Source organism: Triticum urartu, chromosome 7A, assembly GCF_056163025.1.
Source record: "Triticum urartu cultivar PI428250 chromosome 7A, HENAU_Tu73, whole genome shotgun sequence".
Classification (NCBI taxonomy): Eukaryota; Viridiplantae; Streptophyta; class Magnoliopsida; order Poales; family Poaceae; genus Triticum; species Triticum urartu.
This window is the reverse complement of record NC_141879.1, coordinates 694,545,284-694,562,985: the sequence shown is the minus strand read 5'-3', so window position 1 is coordinate 694,562,985 and position 17,702 is coordinate 694,545,284.

Genomic DNA, 17,702 nt, shown 5'->3' with positions numbered 1-17,702 from the left:
TAGAATTTTAAATTATGGTTGATTGGAGGAGACAAAACAATAATCTTGCATGTAATGCAGAAAACAAATTATGTTTGATAGGTGATAATACCTGGAAAAAAAGGTGGCATCCCATCAAGTGAGTAACTGGTCTATTGTTTTGAATGTCTTGCTTTACTTTCCAGCAAGCCGCCAGTAAATCAGCAAACACATAATCACAGAAGTTGAAATCTGTAATTTTATCTGTGTTTGCGATAGCTGACCAGTAATCTATGATGGCATGGTCGTGCTTACTGGACGGGGTCAGGATGTGGCCCATGCAAAAGATCACGAAAGCCATATTGAAACAGTCAATCTCTAAATTGCTGGCAGTTGATTCATTTAGATCTTTCATTATAACCAATTCAACACATTTGAGCACTTGATTCCCCTTCTCAGGCATACCCAAGACAGATCTAAAAAACCGAACTGAACTTTCTGCTTGTTGATATTCAATGATGTGTATGTCTAGGTTGCCACATGGGATACCGAAAACTTTGTGGATATCCCCTGGCCAGAAACTAATGGATCTATCATGAGATAGTCTGATGCATCTGTTGGGCCCATCTACCATGCTCATGAGCCATGTGCTGAATTTCAAATTGAGCTTAGAAATAGCGGGCAGACGCAACATGCCACCAAAACCAATTTCTACTACAGGTGGGATGTGAGCGTGATGATGAAGATATAAGTTTATAGAATATAGTAGAGGGAGTTGTCTTACATTGTCAAGCTTTGTAGCAAGACCGATGCCGTTGAAGTAACGAGCCATGTGAATCATACAGACGCCACTCTCGTTGCGGTCAAACAATGTGGCCGAAAGGAACTGGAAGTTTTTCTTCCAATTAGCCGCGTCAACATGCCATGACCTGGAAAACTTGTTCAAATAGGTGAAGAGGGCATCATGAAGCTTTTCTACAATAATTAGGTGGCTGGCTTTTTGGGCAGTGTAAGAAGAAGCATCGGCCAGTGGGTCGCACATGTGGATGATCTTCCTCTTCATGTCCCAACAATACACACTCCATCCAGACTGAAGGTAAGCTGGGATAATGAACTTAAAGAATGAAAAATGTTAAACAATTTCCTTCGTATGCATCAGTGGAACGTTTTAAGTTAAGATACTTACTAGGCGCGTGTTCGGCAGTTGTTGGCTTATATATTCTGGGATGAATTGTTTCTGGACAGATACCATGTCCCATACATTTTCGCCAGCGAGTACAGCAGTCTTTAGCAATAAAAAAAGTGATTGTTAGTTGGAACTAAGATTTTAAAGCAAAAACAAAGAACAAGTACGTCATACAGAGAAATCAGCTTCGATGTAACGGCGCCATTTCGGGGTGGATCCAGGGTATAGCAATTTGTTATCAATCTGATTCAAACGGCGGAATATGAGACAGCAAGCTTCGTGGTCAAGAAGCTTGGATCCATACAACTGGTCGACAATAGTTTACCAGCCAGAGAGCAATATCGGGGACTGGCATGTGTAATCCACGGGCTGTGATAATAGAGGTAGGGTCAGGAGAAATGGAAATAAAAGAACAAATTATTGAAACGTAAATAAGGGATATGTCATACCAGCTAAGTTCACTTGGAGGGTGGTTCCGAAAATATGAGTGAATCACGATTAGAACGTCTGGTGGTGGATGAATGTGTAATCTACCATCAGTCCAATGAGAATCAGCGTAAGATGTGTGCAAGGTAGATACGGGGGTTGGTTTGAATGGTGAGATCTGAGCAAATACGACAGCATCTTCAGGCGGGTCAGTCTCATCGGTGAACATGAGGATGCCGCCTATTAGGCTGTCAGCCCAACATTTGGACTCTTCAGTTGGTTGGTGCAATTTCGTGATTTTTGGAGTAACATCGTCATCAGCGTCATATGCTGGAAGCATAACATGGAGAGGGGAGGTTAAAAAAATAGTAAAATACATATATATATATTAATGCACATGAAATGATGAGATGTAAAAAAAATATTGACTTACAGTTTATCCTGCTTTTCTTGTGTGATGGTGTGACCTCATTAATAGTGTAAGACGAATTGGCAGCCTTATGTTTATCCTTTGGTGCTGCAGATGTGGCGCCTGACATGGAAGAAGATGTGTTAAGATGTGAAACTGTTATTGAATAATGTTTTTTAGTATACTAGTTACCTTCAGACTTAGACTGCTGCTTTGAATGCCGGTACAAATTAGATAAAAGAGGGCTTTCAGGTGGCTGCAGTTCTTGTGCAATGCATGTTGTCCCACGGAGCGTGCAACAGATGCAACTTTTAGATAAGGTGGACAGAAGGCTGTGAAGAAATCTAGTGTTCTCTTCATGAAAGGATCGCTTCAATTCATTGCAGGATTTAAATGAAACAGCGTTGTGCTGATTGAGGAGTATGCCGAGCTTGGAATGTGCCTGTATATAAAAATGAATTATATATTTACTGGGAGAAATTATGTGGTGCTGCAGAGTGGTTTAAAAAAAGACTTATATGTTTACCAATTGTGGGTAGTTAGACTTGAGGATGCTGCAGAATTCCGATGGGGTAGGAATGTTAGTCAAGAATGAAGAAGTTCAGCAGAAACAGGTTGAGGACTATCTGTAACGATAGTTTTTTTTGAAGGAATAAGTGGTTTCTTTGATGCCATCATATTTTGCATCAGTTTTTGAATCCCAAACAGAGCGCATGTAGCATATCTGAGAATGGTGACGTATCTGAAAATAAATAAGGGAATTAGTGCAGTGAACTCAAATTTCATCGGCTCCAAATGAATGGATTGGGTAATTACTACAGTATAATACCTGGCCTACGGAGAAATCTGGGGGCCCGGGGCCAATTTTAGAGCACTGGATTATCATCTTCCTGATCCTCGATTCATCGAAGCTGGATATGCGTGGGTACGAATTGTGAGGCAGGTTTAGCATGCCAAGGTCTAGGTTGTCAAGATAGAAGATCTGCAATTGAATAGAATTTTAAATTATGGTTGATTGGAGGAGACAAAACAATAATCTTGCATGTAATGCAGAAAACAAATTATGTTTGATAGGTGATAATACCTGGAAAAAAAGGTGGCATCCCATCAAGTGAGTAACTGGTCTATTGTTTTGAATGTCTTGCTTTACTTTCCAGCAAGCCGCCAGTAAATCAGCAAACACATAATCACAGAAGTTGAAATCTGTAATTTTATCTGTGTTTGCGATAGCTGACCAGTAATCTATGATGGCATGGTCGTGCTTACTGGACGGGGTCAGGATGTGGCCCATGCAAAAGATCACGAAAGCCATATTGAAACAGTCAATCTCTAAATTGCTGGCAGTTGATTCATTTAGATCTTTCATTATAACCAATTCAACACATTTGAGCACTTGATTCCCCTTCTCAGGCATACCCAAGACAGATCTAAAAAACCGAACTGAACTTTCTGCTTGTTGATATTCAATGATGTGTATGTCTAGGTTGCCACATGGGATACCGAAAACTTTGTGGATATCCCCTGGCCAGAAACTAATGGATCTATCATGAGATAGTCTGATGCATCTGTTGGGCCCATCTACCATGCTCATGAGCCATGTGCTGAATTTCAAATTGAGCTTAGAAATAGCGGGCAGACGCAACATGCCACCAAAACCAATTTCTACTACAGGTGGGATGTGAGCGTGATGATGAAGATATAAGTTTATAGAATATAGTAGAGGGAGTTGTCTTACATTGTCAAGCTTTGTAGCAAGACCGATGCCGTTGAAGTAACGAGCCATGTGAATCATACAGACGCCACTCTCGTTGCGGTCAAACAATGTGGCCGAAAGGAACTGGAAGTTTTTCTTCCAATTAGCCGCGTCAACATGCCATGACCTGGAAAACTTGTTCAAATAGGTGAAGAGGGCATCATGAAGCTTTTCTACAATAATTAGGTGGCTGGCTTTTTGGGCAGTGTAAGAAGAAGCATCGGCCAGTGGGTCGCACATGTGGATGATCTTCCTCTTCATGTCCCAACAATACACACTCCATCCAGACTGAAGGTAAGCTGGGATAATGAACTTAAAGAATGAAAAATGTTAAACAATTTCCTTCGTATGCATCAGTGGAACGTTTTAAGTTAAGATACTTACTAGGCGCGTGTTCGGCAGTTGTTGGCTTATATATTCTGGGATGAATTGTTTCTGGACAGATACCATGTCCCATACATTTTCGCCAGCGAGTACAGCAGTCTTTAGCAATAAAAAAAGTGATTGTTAGTTGGAACTAAGATTTTAAAGCAAAAACAAAGAACAAGTACGTCATACAGAGAAATCAGCTTCGATGTAACGGCGCCATTTCGGGGTGGATCCAGGGTATAGCAATTTGTTATCAATCTGATTCAAACGGCGGAATATGAGACAGCAAGCTTCGTGGTCAAGAAGCTTGGATCCATACAACTGGTCGACAATAGTTTACCAGCCAGAGAGCAATATCGGGGACTGGCATGTGTAATCCACGGGCTGTGATAATAGAGGTAGGGTCAGGAGAAATGGAAATAAAAGAACAAATTATTGAAACGTAAATAAGGGATATGTCATACCAGCTAAGTTCACTTGGAGGGTGGTTCCGAAAATATGAGTGAATCACGATTAGAACGTCTGGTGGTGGATGAATGTGTAATCTACCATCAGTCCAATGAGAATCAGCGTAAGATGTGTGCAAGGTAGATACGGGGGTTGGTTTGAATGGTGAGATCTGAGCAAATACGACAGCATCTTCAGGCGGGTCAGTCTCATCGGTGAACATGAGGATGCCGCCTATTAGGCTGTCAGCCCAACATTTGGACTCTTCAGTTGGTTGGTGCAATTTCGTGATTTTTGGAGTAACATCGTCATCAGCGTCATATGCTGGAAGCATAACATGGAGAGGGGAGGTTAAAAAAATAGTAAAATACATATATATATATTAATGCACATGAAATGATGAGATGTAAAAAAAATATTGACTTACAGTTTATCCTGCTTTTCTTGTGTGATGGTGTGACCTCATTAATAGTGTAAGACGAATTGGCAGCCTTATGTTTATCCTTTGGTGCTGCAGATGTGGCGCCTGACATGGAAGAAGATGTGTTAAGATGTGAAACTGTTATTGAATAATGTTTTTTAGTATACTAGTTACCTTCAGACTTAGACTGCTGCTTTGAATGCCGGTACAAATTAGATAAAAGAGGGCTTTCAGGTGGCTGCAGTTCTTGTGCAATGCATGTTGTCCCACGGAGCGTGCAACAGATGCAACTTTTAGATAAGGTGGACAGAAGGCTGTGAAGAAATCTAGTGTTCTCTTCATGAAAGGATCGCTTCAATTCATTGCAGGATTTAAATGAAACAGCGTTGTGCTGATTGAGGAGTATGCCGAGCTTGGAATGTGCCTGTATATAAAAATGAATTATATATTTACTGGGAGAAATTATGTGGTGCTGCAGAGTGGTTTAAAAAAAGACTTATATGTTTACCAATTGTGGGTAGTTAGACTTGAGGATGCTGCAGAATTCCGATGGGGTAGGAATGTTAGTCAAGAATGAAGAAGTTCAGCAGAAACAGGTTGAGGACTATCTGTAACGATAGTTTTTTTTGAAGGAATAAGTGGTTTCTTTGATGCCATCATATTTTGCATCAGTTTTTGAATCCCAAACAGAGCGCATGTAGCATATCTGAGAATGGTGACGTATCTGAAAATAAATAAGGGAATTAGTGCAGTGAACTCAAATTTCATCGGCTCCAAATGAATGGATTGGGTAATTACTACAGTATAATACCTGGCCTACGGAGAAATCTGGGGGCCCGGGGCCAATTTTAGAGCACTGGATTATCATCTTCCTGATCCTCGATTCATCGAAGCTGGATATGCGTGGGTACGAATTGTGAGGCAGGTTTAGCATGCCAAGGTCTAGGTTGTCAAGATAGAAGATCTGCAATTGAATAGAATTTTAAATTATGGTTGATTGGAGGAGACAAAACAATAATCTTGCATGTAATGCAGAAAACAAATTATGTTTGATAGGTGATAATACCTGGAAAAAAAGGTGGCATCCCATCAAGTGAGTAACTGGTCTATTGTTTTGAATGTCTTGCTTTACTTTCCAGCAAGCCGCCAGTAAATCAGCAAACACATAATCACAGAAGTTGAAATCTGTAATTTTATCTGTGTTTGCGATAGCTGACCAGTAATCTATGATGGCATGGTCGTGCTTACTGGACGGGGTCAGGATGTGGCCCATGCAAAAGATCACGAAAGCCATATTGAAACAGTCAATCTCTAAATTGCTGGCAGTTGATTCATTTAGATCTTTCATTATAACCAATTCAACACATTTGAGCACTTGATTCCCCTTCTCAGGCATACCCAAGACAGATCTAAAAAACCGAACTGAACTTTCTGCTTGTTGATATTCAATGATGTGTATGTCTAGGTTGCCACATGGGATACCGAAAACTTTGTGGATATCCCCTGGCCAGAAACTAATGGATCTATCATGAGATAGTCTGATGCATCTGTTGGGCCCATCTACCATGCTCATGAGCCATGTGCTGAATTTCAAATTGAGCTTAGAAATAGCGGGCAGACGCAACATGCCACCAAAACCAATTTCTACTACAGGTGGGATGTGAGCGTGATGATGAAGATATAAGTTTATAGAATATAGTAGAGGGAGTTGTCTTACATTGTCAAGCTTTGTAGCAAGACCGATGCCGTTGAAGTAACGAGCCATGTGAATCATACAGACGCCACTCTCGTTGCGGTCAAACAATGTGGCCGAAAGGAACTGGAAGTTTTTCTTCCAATTAGCCGCGTCAACATGCCATGACCTGGAAAACTTGTTCAAATAGGTGAAGAGGGCATCATGAAGCTTTTCTACAATAATTAGGTGGCTGGCTTTTTGGGCAGTGTAAGAAGAAGCATCGGCCAGTGGGTCGCACATGTGGATGATCTTCCTCTTCATGTCCCAACAATACACACTCCATCCAGACTGAAGGTAAGCTGGGATAATGAACTTAAAGAATGAAAAATGTTAAACAATTTCCTTCGTATGCATCAGTGGAACGTTTTAAGTTAAGATACTTACTAGGCGCGTGTTCGGCAGTTGTTGGCTTATATATTCTGGGATGAATTGTTTCTGGACAGATACCATGTCCCATACATTTTCGCCAGCGAGTACAGCAGTCTTTAGCAATAAAAAAAGTGATTGTTAGTTGGAACTAAGATTTTAAAGCAAAAACAAAGAACAAGTACGTCATACAGAGAAATCAGCTTCGATGTAACGGCGCCATTTCGGGGTGGATCCAGGGTATAGCAATTTGTTATCAATCTGATTCAAACGGCGGAATATGAGACAGCAAGCTTCGTGGTCAAGAAGCTTGGATCCATACAACTGGTCGACAATAGTTTACCAGCCAGAGAGCAATATCGGGGACTGGCATGTGTAATCCACGGGCTGTGATAATAGAGGTAGGGTCAGGAGAAATGGAAATAAAAGAACAAATTATTGAAACGTAAATAAGGGATATGTCATACCAGCTAAGTTCACTTGGAGGGTGGTTCCGAAAATATGAGTGAATCACGATTAGAACGTCTGGTGGTGGATGAATGTGTAATCTACCATCAGTCCAATGAGAATCAGCGTAAGATGTGTGCAAGGTAGATACGGGGGTTGGTTTGAATGGTGAGATCTGAGCAAATACGACAGCATCTTCAGGCGGGTCAGTCTCATCGGTGAACATGAGGATGCCGCCTATTAGGCTGTCAGCCCAACATTTGGACTCTTCAGTTGGTTGGTGCAATTTCGTGATTTTTGGAGTAACATCGTCATCAGCGTCATATGCTGGAAGCATAACATGGAGAGGGGAGGTTAAAAAAATAGTAAAATACATATATATATATATATATTAATGCACATGAAATGATGAGATGTAAAAAAATATTGACTTACAGTTTATCCTGCTTTTCTTGTGTGATGGTGTGACCTCATTAATAGTGTAAGACGAATTGGCAGCCTTATGTTTATCCTTTGGTGCTGCAGATGTGGCGCCTGACATGGAAGAAGATGTGTTAAGATGTGAAACTGTTATTGAATAATGTTTTTTAGTATACTAGTTACCTTCAGACTTAGACTGCTGCTTCGAATGCCGGTACAAATTAGATAAAAGAGGGCTTTCAGGTGGCTGCAGTTCTTGTGCAATGCATGTTGTCCCACGGAGCATGCAACAGATGCAACTTTTAGATAAGGTGGACAGAAGGCTGTGAAGAAATCTAGTGTTCTCTTCATGAAAGGATCGCTTCAATTCATTGCAGGATTTAAATGAAACAGCATTGTGCTGATTGAGGAGTATGCCGAGCTTGGAATGTGCCTGTATATAAAAATGAATTATATATTTACTGGGAGAAATTATGTGGTGCTGCAGAGTGGTTTAAAAAAAGAGTTATATGTTTACCAATTGTGGGTAGTTAGACTTGAGGATGCTGCAGAATTCTGATGGGGTAGGAATGTTAGTCAAGAATGAAGAAGTTCCAGCAGAAACAGGTTGAGGACTATCTGTAACAATAGTTTTTTTTTGAAGGAATAAGTGGTTTCTTTGATGCCATCATATTTTGCATCAGTTTTTGAATCCCAAATAGAGCGCATGTAGCATATCTGAGAATGGTGACGTATCTGAAAATAAATTAGGGAATTAGTGCAGTGAACTCAAATTTCATCGGCTCCAAATGAATGGATTGGGTAATTACTACAGTATAATACCTGGCCTACGGAGAAATCTGGGGGCCCGGGGCCAATTTTAGAGCACTGGATTATCATCTTCCTGATCCTCGATTCATCGAAGCTGGATATGCGTGGGTACGAATTGTGAGGCAGGTTTAGCATGCCAAGGTCTAGGTTGTCAAGATAGAAGATCTGCAATTGAATAGAATTTTAAATTATGGTTGATTGGAGGAGACAAAACAATAATCTTGCATGTAATGCAGAAAACAAATTATGTTTGATAGGTGATAATACCTGGAAAAAAAGGTGGCATCCCATCAAGTGAGTAACTGGTCTATTGTTTTGAATGTCTTGCTTTACTTTCCAGCAAGCCGCCAGTAAATCAGCAAACACATAATCACAGAAGTTGAAATCTGTAATTTTATCTGTGTTTGCAATAGCTGACCAGTAATCTATGATGGCATGGTCGTGCTTACTGGACGGGGTCAGGATGTGGCTCATGCAAAAGATCACGAAAGCCATATTGAAACAGTCAATCTCTAAATTGCTGGCAGTTGATTCATTTAGATCTTTCATTATAACCAATTCAACACATTTGAGCACTTGATTCCCCTTCTCAGGCATACCCAAGACAGATCTAAAAAACTGAACTGAACTTTCTGCTTGTTGATATTCAATGATGTGTATGTCTAGGTTGCCACATGGGATACCGAAAACTTTGTGGATATCCCCTGGCCAGAAACTAATGGATCTATCATGAGATAGTCTGATGCATCTGTTGGGCCCATCTACCATGCTCATGAGCCATGTGCTGAATTTCAAATTGAGCTTAGAAATAGCGGGCAGACGCAACATGCCACCAAAACCAATTTCTACTACAAGTCTGCATTTAAAATCGTTAAATGTATATATAATTGAACAAACTTTTTGAAGTGAAGTCCTGTAACTTGGGGTCGGGCAAGCGGGGTCAAAGGACGAAAGGTCGAGGCCGGGGTGATCCCCTTCTTCATCCGGTTCCATGAAGGCTGCTGTGAGGGTCAATAAAAGAGATACAAAAATCTTAGCAGACATCCGGTGCAAGAGGGGGAGAGGAACAAAGAAGGAACGAATACGGCGTGGAGAGGAATAATGGAGTCTGGAAGCTTACATGATGTGCGGTCCGCCCGTAGTAGGAGAGGGCGAGCAGGTAGAGAACGCGTCAGATGGAGACACTATGGGGCGGCGGGAAGAGGGGTAGCTCGGGTGAGGAGATCTAGGGTTCTAACAGGAACAGTAGAGCGCGGGGCTGCTTCCGATGGAGGCTCTCTGTTTTGTTCTGCTCGGTTGGGGTAAGTGGTGAGAGGGTGAGAAGAGGATGATGAATGTACAGAGGTATCTGTCTGTCCATTGGGCATGAACAGTACTAGGCGTGTACAGAAATGATAATGATCACCGAGTAAACAAAAACGCTTATCACTAACTGTATATATTAGTCTCGAAGGAGTAGCTGGTTAAATGCAAAAGGATCAATCCGATTATGAGGCATTAATTAGGGCCTCTTTGATTCGTAGGATTTTGAAAACATAGAAATAGGAAAAGTGTAGGGTTGGAGTGGCATGCCCATTTGAATCCTATAGAATTAGCAATGATTGTTTGATGCCACGGGAAAAACAAAGGAATTGTAAAAAGAGGTTCGAGTGGATGTTAAATTTTCTATGAAATGTAGTACAGAAGATTTCATGAGAAAAATTCCTATGAGATTCAATCCTATGAATCAAAGGACCAACATAGGAAAAAATCCTAAGGATTTTAATCCTCCAGAAATTCTATAAAATTCCTTTTAATCAAAGAAGCCCTTAAACTGGTTATAAGCAACACAAAACAGTGTGAAGTGGCCCGACGCGGTCTGTGTACTGCGGCCTTCCGACGTGAACAGTGGGCAGGGCAGAGTTGGGTGGGGAGGGAGTAGCAATATAAATGCGAGCGGGACAGGTCTGCACAGGTCTGAAGGAATCTAATACAGGGCGAGCCGGTAAAGGTAATGTGCTAATACAAAAGTTGACCCGGTCATATACTAATAGGCACGGCCGGATGACCGTTGAGATTCCGGGGACAGATGTCCCCAGGAACCAACAGGCATTTCCCGACCACTGACCATTTTCTCTCTACTCAGAAGAAAAAATACATCTGGTTATCAAAGTGTCTTCATTGTTCATTGGTGAGTCAACTATTTTTTTATATATTTTTTGCGGGGAGTCCATTGGTGAGTTACTAATCCAGCTACATTCTACGATGGATACAGTAAGCTAAAAGTATGCGCATAGAACTCTATGTATCAATATAAGGTGTGGTCTATTAGATGGACCATGATTTTTCATGTTCACAACTCTACAACATTGCTTGTACTTAGCAGTGCAACATCCACATCCTATTTGTAGGCATGGAGCTGCTATACCCACACCGTTCATTTACTTACTATGCTAGTCTTTATTGTAGAGTGATGGATGCTGCTTGAATATGAATTATGAGTTATGTTCATGTTCCTCTTATTAGTAATGTTTATATATACTTGCACTAAGCTTCTACGATCATGGAATATTGGAATGATTGGCTAGTATCCAGATGTTTTCATTTATGAATGAACCTTCTTTGTGTTTTAGCCCCTGTGTTCACATAGTGATATTTTTCGGAAAGGAAAAATCCTATTCCTACATACTCGCTCTATAAATAAATGTTTTTATATTTCTTTATGGAGGAAGTAACACTTACAAAAAGGAGGGGGACCGGCGCCAAGTCCCGCAAGCTAGCCCCTCGCTTTTCAGGAATGATGTTGTTCTCCTTGCAGGCATGGGCAACCCCACGGACGTGAGGCTCGACTCTTCAAGATTTGTGTGTAAATTTATAAGGTCAACTCCAATGCGCAACCCCGTTTTATCATTATTTTGTTTATTTTGTGTATGTTCGGTCTCATTTTCGGATCAAATTTGCTCACGATTTGGGTCCGAAGCAGACACAAACCCGACGTTTTATGCGTCCTGGTCGTCTAGCTGTGTCCTCTCTTGTATGGCCTGGGTACACCTGCCATTCACCCACCATCCCCCCTCTCTCTCTCCACCTTTTCCTCTCTCTCTTTTCCCCCGCACACCCACCCAGGTGCAGACCACCAGCCATGCTGCGGGGGACAAGGCAGCCACCGTGGTCACGCCTCCGCTGTGCTAGCTGTCGGGGCAGCGCTAGAGCAGCGCCTCCGTCGTTCTCACTTGCTTGCGCTCTGGTCCGGGGCGCAGCTGCTCAACAGCATGAACAGGCCGCCTCGGACGTCAGGCGCTCCTCGCCACTCTAGTCCAGGACGCAGCACAACCAGGCCGCCCTCGCTATATCCCACATGGACTCCGCCCTCCTACAAGTTGTAGCTCGCCTGTGTTGCTCTCGTGGGCGTCACCACAGACGCCGCCTCCGCCAACTACCTGCAGTGTTGCGCCGTTGCGCAGCTCAGCGGCAACATTGCGGACGCCAGGCGCTCCTCGGCGAGCCCGGTTGCTGCTGTGGGCGAGCGCAGGGCGGGCGCAGGGCAAGTGTGGTGAGTGGCGGGACGAGCGCATCGGGTGGGCGAAGGGCGAGCGTGGTGGGCGCCGGGCGAGCGAGCGGCGCACGGGCGGGCAGAGGGCGAGGGCGGGTGCGCTTAGGGCTGCGGGGCGAGCGCGCTGGGCGGGCGCCGGCGAGCGCGCGGGCTAGGTGTTCGAGGAAATGCCCGGGCCAGACAGCTCACCAAATGGGGCAGCACCGTTGGGTGTAGAGGTCCTCTGTCCGTTTTCTCGACCTAAACGGATAAAATTCGAATAAATTGGACGTGTGTTTGGGGTGATGCGTTAGAGTTGGCCTAACCTTCTGGTGCTGATCAAGACGGAGGAGATGGGCTGGCTTCTGGGCAAGAGAATGGGCGTCGCATCGGAACAAGAGGATCGTGGATGAAAACCTCTGCGTCAGTGTCAAGCACATGGTGGACAAGCTGCTCAGGAAGTTTGTTGTTACGACCTTGATCGGAAGTAGAACTGAGATTCGGTATGATGTTAAGTACTAGAAATTACCAAATTTCTATTTGTGATGTGGAGTTGTGGGACACACAACTGCGAAGTTCTGCAGCATCCCTAAGGAGCAATGAAAGGCGTCTCATCGACATAAACGTGCACTAGTCGGCGCAATCAAAAGGTTGGAACTTATAAAAAGCTAGGCAATACACATATACACTTCAACACCCTCTCTTACATGCGACGCGGGAAGTCAACACATTAATAGACTTTGAGGTATGGCTCAAGAGGTCTATACATGGAGACAGAGGGGGCATCAACAGTTATCTTTTATATCTAAATAGGAGCACCCCACTAGCTGATTTCTCTTGACATGCAGCCTATACACATCAGCAACCAATTGCAATCTTCCACCTCAGCAAACCTGCCACTTCAGCATTTTCTTTTTTTCGTTTTCAGCGATGCGAACCATGAGATTTTTAATCTCTGTAGTTGGTTTCTCTCTGTCTTCCGAAACCGGCGAGTAGTCTATAATAGGAGCTGACACATATCGTGCTAACCTTCTCCCGTGATCCATTACTCTTTCCATTAATTCACCTCCCGTTTCCTGTTTTCATCTCTCCCACTCCCCAAACCATCCCTTGGCCCTCTACAAATCTGCACACATAAATTCACCTATTTGTTGCCTCATCAATTGTTGTCGCTGCAACCAACAATCCGTGCAACCAATGGATTCCATGGGACCATGACGAGGGGCTATGCCGGCAACATCTGCAACCTAGCTCTAGCGCCCTCCTCCCATGTCATATTCTGCCACGGTTGGATTCGATGGCGTGGTTCTGCGCAACCCCTTATGCAACCGGCTCTGCTGCCCTCGCTTCCTTCCCCATCTTCCAAATCTTGCCTAGATGGAGCCCAATGAAAAGGTGAAAAATGATATATTTTTTGTATTGCATCATTTAATTATTTTATCTGAAATTTGTCGCTTTTTTGACTGTGGTATCCCCTTCTTCAACCGGCTTTACTGTCCTCGCTGCAACTGGCTCTGCTGCCCTCGCTCACTTTTGACTGTGGTATCCCTTCAATGTTGTTTCAGTAGATGTTATAGAAGGAAAGAACAGTGATAGAAAAACAAATGCCTAGGATAATATAGCTGAAGGACCGAGAATCCAACACGGTACACTGGTAAGCATTCTATATTTGATGTTTTTTTGGCAAAACAACCATGTTTGATTAATCTGTCTACACATCATGAATTAGATTCAGTATGATATGCACAATTACAGTATGATATGGAGTACAAAGGAGATTATGGTTGTTCTGTACACTTATTTACTTTCATGGAGGCCTATAAAAATTTACTAGAGATTTTGATCCATGACGTGAGTAGCACTGAATTTGTCGTCCAAGTTTTTGCAATCACATGCATCAGAGTGTTTGTCTGCTGATGTTGGCATCCTACAGTACATTGATACAATATATCGTATTTATTTTGAGTTTCCTTCTTCTCAAAGCATATGCACTAGGGCCTTAGTATCATACCATGAGTTCTGCACCTTTATGTAGAAATCCATGAAAGGCGATTCATGCACATCTGAACAGCCATGTACTCCATAAATCAGCTAATCATCTATATCCTGAAGATGCATCTATATTTTCCTTCCGGTTTTCCATCGTGGATGTTTAAACATTGAGGTGTTTATATCACGAGATATAATATAATTATTATGTAAGGATTATTTACATGGTTAATTTTTTAAATTCTAAGTCTCTTTAATTAGCTTCGACATGCATGTACTCCCTCTGTTTTTATTTAGTCTGCATATTAGGTTTGACCGAAGTCAAACTTTGCAAAGTTTGACCAAGTTTATAGAAAAATATATAAACATTTACCATAACAAATCTATATGATGTGAAAGTACATTCAATAATGAATCTAGTGGTATTGATTTTTTATTGTATATATTAATATTTTTGTTTATAAACTTAGTCAAAACTTACAAAGCTTGACTTTGACCAAAGCTAATATGCGGACTAAATAAAAACGGAGGGAGTATATACTATTCTTAACTCTTGCTAGCTTTTGTTATTAAATAATCAATGTAACATATTTTGGTCAGCAAGTTTCCCGTTTTCTAAAATTCCATAAAGTGCATCTTAGTTTGACTTTTTACAGGGAGAGCTATATGTTCTTTCAGGAGGGAGAGAGGTTTAGATGTTCTGTCTTCAACATGTTAGTTGCACGTATAGGGTCGTAGAGTATCAATATCTATATTCACTTCATGTTGTATTTGTTTTCTAGCGTCTAGATTATGTTGTAATCTTAAAGTACACATAATTTATGACTTCATATTTTATTTGCTTTGTACCGTGCAGATTATGTATGTCCTTCTCAAATCATTTTATGTGCTAATTCCACTAAGGGGTTGTAGTTTTTTATTCATGTTATCAAGATATTTTGTTTAGTTGAGTCCTAGCAGAAAGTAAATTTGACTGGCCATTTTGATTATTCATTAAGATATTGTACTATTGAGCCACAACCAGATAGGAAAAATGCTATTTAGGGCAAGTTATTTTATGTACACAATAATCACATTCAACTTCATGCAAAACATCCTGCAGCAACGCGCGGGGTTTCTTCTAGTTTGATAAATGCCTAAAGCCAGAGAGCTGCACAAAAAATAATCCCGGCCCAACATTTAAAGAATTGGCCCATTTTCATTTACATTTTTTTCTCTACCCCATGTATGAATATATTAGACTAAAAAAGTGTGAAAGTATATTGTTATGAACGTATTATATGTGTATTTGTCCATGTACAAATTTTTTTGGTGCTATGAAAATTGTTTTTTTAACTCCACCAATGCACCCGTCCACCGAAAGGCATTTTCGCTTCATCGGGTCAATTAGCCTACCGTGTAACCTCTTTTTTTTTGCGGTTAGCTTACTGGGTAACTCATTTTTTTTATTTTTTTTTTCAAAAAGAGGGATCTCCCCGGCCTCTGCATCAGAACGATGCATACGGCCATCTTATTAATCAAAAAAAGGCAAAAGTGCCAACAAGGTTCCACAGTCTTCAGCTAAACAAAAAGAAAAAAGAGAAATGCAGCTCACACAGAGCTACAGACGGCTAGATATACAAACTAGCCCAAAAAAGATGCCACAACCGGCTGGCTAACAATAGATAAGGAAACTAATTGCCTATCCTATTACATGACCGCCATCCAAACCGGTTGAAGATACCCCGAGCGACCATCTCCCAACGGATAGATCCAGTAACCAAATGCTCCCTGGCCTCCATCGGAGTGAGTAGCGACCACGAACGGATCAGTGCCGTAGCTCGGAAAATAATCTGCAAAAAATGAATCCGTGATGTTCTGTTAAAAACCAAATCATTTCTGCAATTCCAGATAGTCCATAACAAAGCGCAAACTCGAACCCGAATATGTCTTGCGAGAACAGGCCCAACCCCATTAAGCCATGTCCCAAATAAAGCATTGACAGAAGTCGGTGGAGTAAGATTAAAAGCAATATGGATCATCCGCCAAAGAACTCTAGCCAACGGGCAATCAAAGAATAAATGCTTAATCGTCTCATCCCGATCACAGAAACTACACCTAGTAGGTCCTGTCCAATTGCGTTTAATCAAGTTGTCCTTTGTTAAAATAACTTGTTTATGGACAAACCACATAAACACTTTTATTTTTAAAGGCACCTTGACAGCCCAAACAAACTTGGAGGTTGGAAGAGCAGTCGAATTAATAACATCAATATACATTGATTTAACTGTAAATACTCCAGAACTAGTCAACTTCCAACGCAATATATCGGGTCGGTGAGAAAGTTGAACCTCCATCAGTCTCCTAACTAGGTGAAGCCATTCTTCCCAACGATTGCCCGCTAGCGACCGTCGAAACTGAATATTAAGGGGGATAGATTGGAATATCGTTGCCACGAACACCTCACGTCGTTGAGCAATCCGATATAAAGACGGGTATTGAATGGCTAAAGGTGATTCACCAAGCCAAGTATCCTCCCAGAAACGGGTACTTGTACCGTTTCCAATAACAAATCTCGTCCTATTGAACAGAGATTGTTTGACTTTCATTAGTCCTTTCCAGAAAGGCGAGTCAGTCGGCCTGACTACGACCTGGGACAATGTTTTAGTTTGGAGGTACTTGTTACGAAGGATCTGCGCCCACATGGCCTCAGTCCCGGAGGACAGCTTCCACAACCACTTACTAAGAAGACATCTGTTCTTGACTTCAAGATTTTCAATACCGAGACCCCCTTGGTCTTTTGGTCTACAGATGATGTCCCATTTAGCAAGCCGGTATTTTCTTTTAAGTTCATCACCCTGCCAAAAGAAGCGCGATCGATAGAAGTCCAGTCGTTTCCTAACACCAACTGGGACCTCAAAGAAAGATAAGAGAAACATAGGCATACTCGTGAGCACCGAATTAATCAATATCAACCGGCCTCCGTATGACATGAGCTTACCCTTCCAACAACTCAGTTTTTTCTCAAATCGATCCTCGATGCACTTCCATTCTCTGTTTGTTAGCCTACGATGGTGAATCGGGATACCAAGGTAAGAGAAGGGTAGACTCCCCAACTCGCACCCAAACAACTGCCTATAAGACTCCTGGTCGTCTTTGGCTCTACCAAAGCAGAACAATTCGCTCTTATGGAAGTTAATCTTTAACCCGGTCAATTGTTCAAACAGACATAACACAAGCTTCATATTTCTCGCCTTGGCCAAATCATGCTCCATAAAGATGATTGTATCATCGGCGTACTGAAGAATGGAAACACCTCCCTCCACAAGATGAGGAACCAACCCACCCACTTGACCATTTTCCTTAGCCCGGCCTATCAAAATTGCTAACATATCCACCACAATGTTAAACAGGATAGGGGACATCGGATCTCCTTGTCTTAGGCCTTTATGTGTATGGAAATAATGACCTATGTC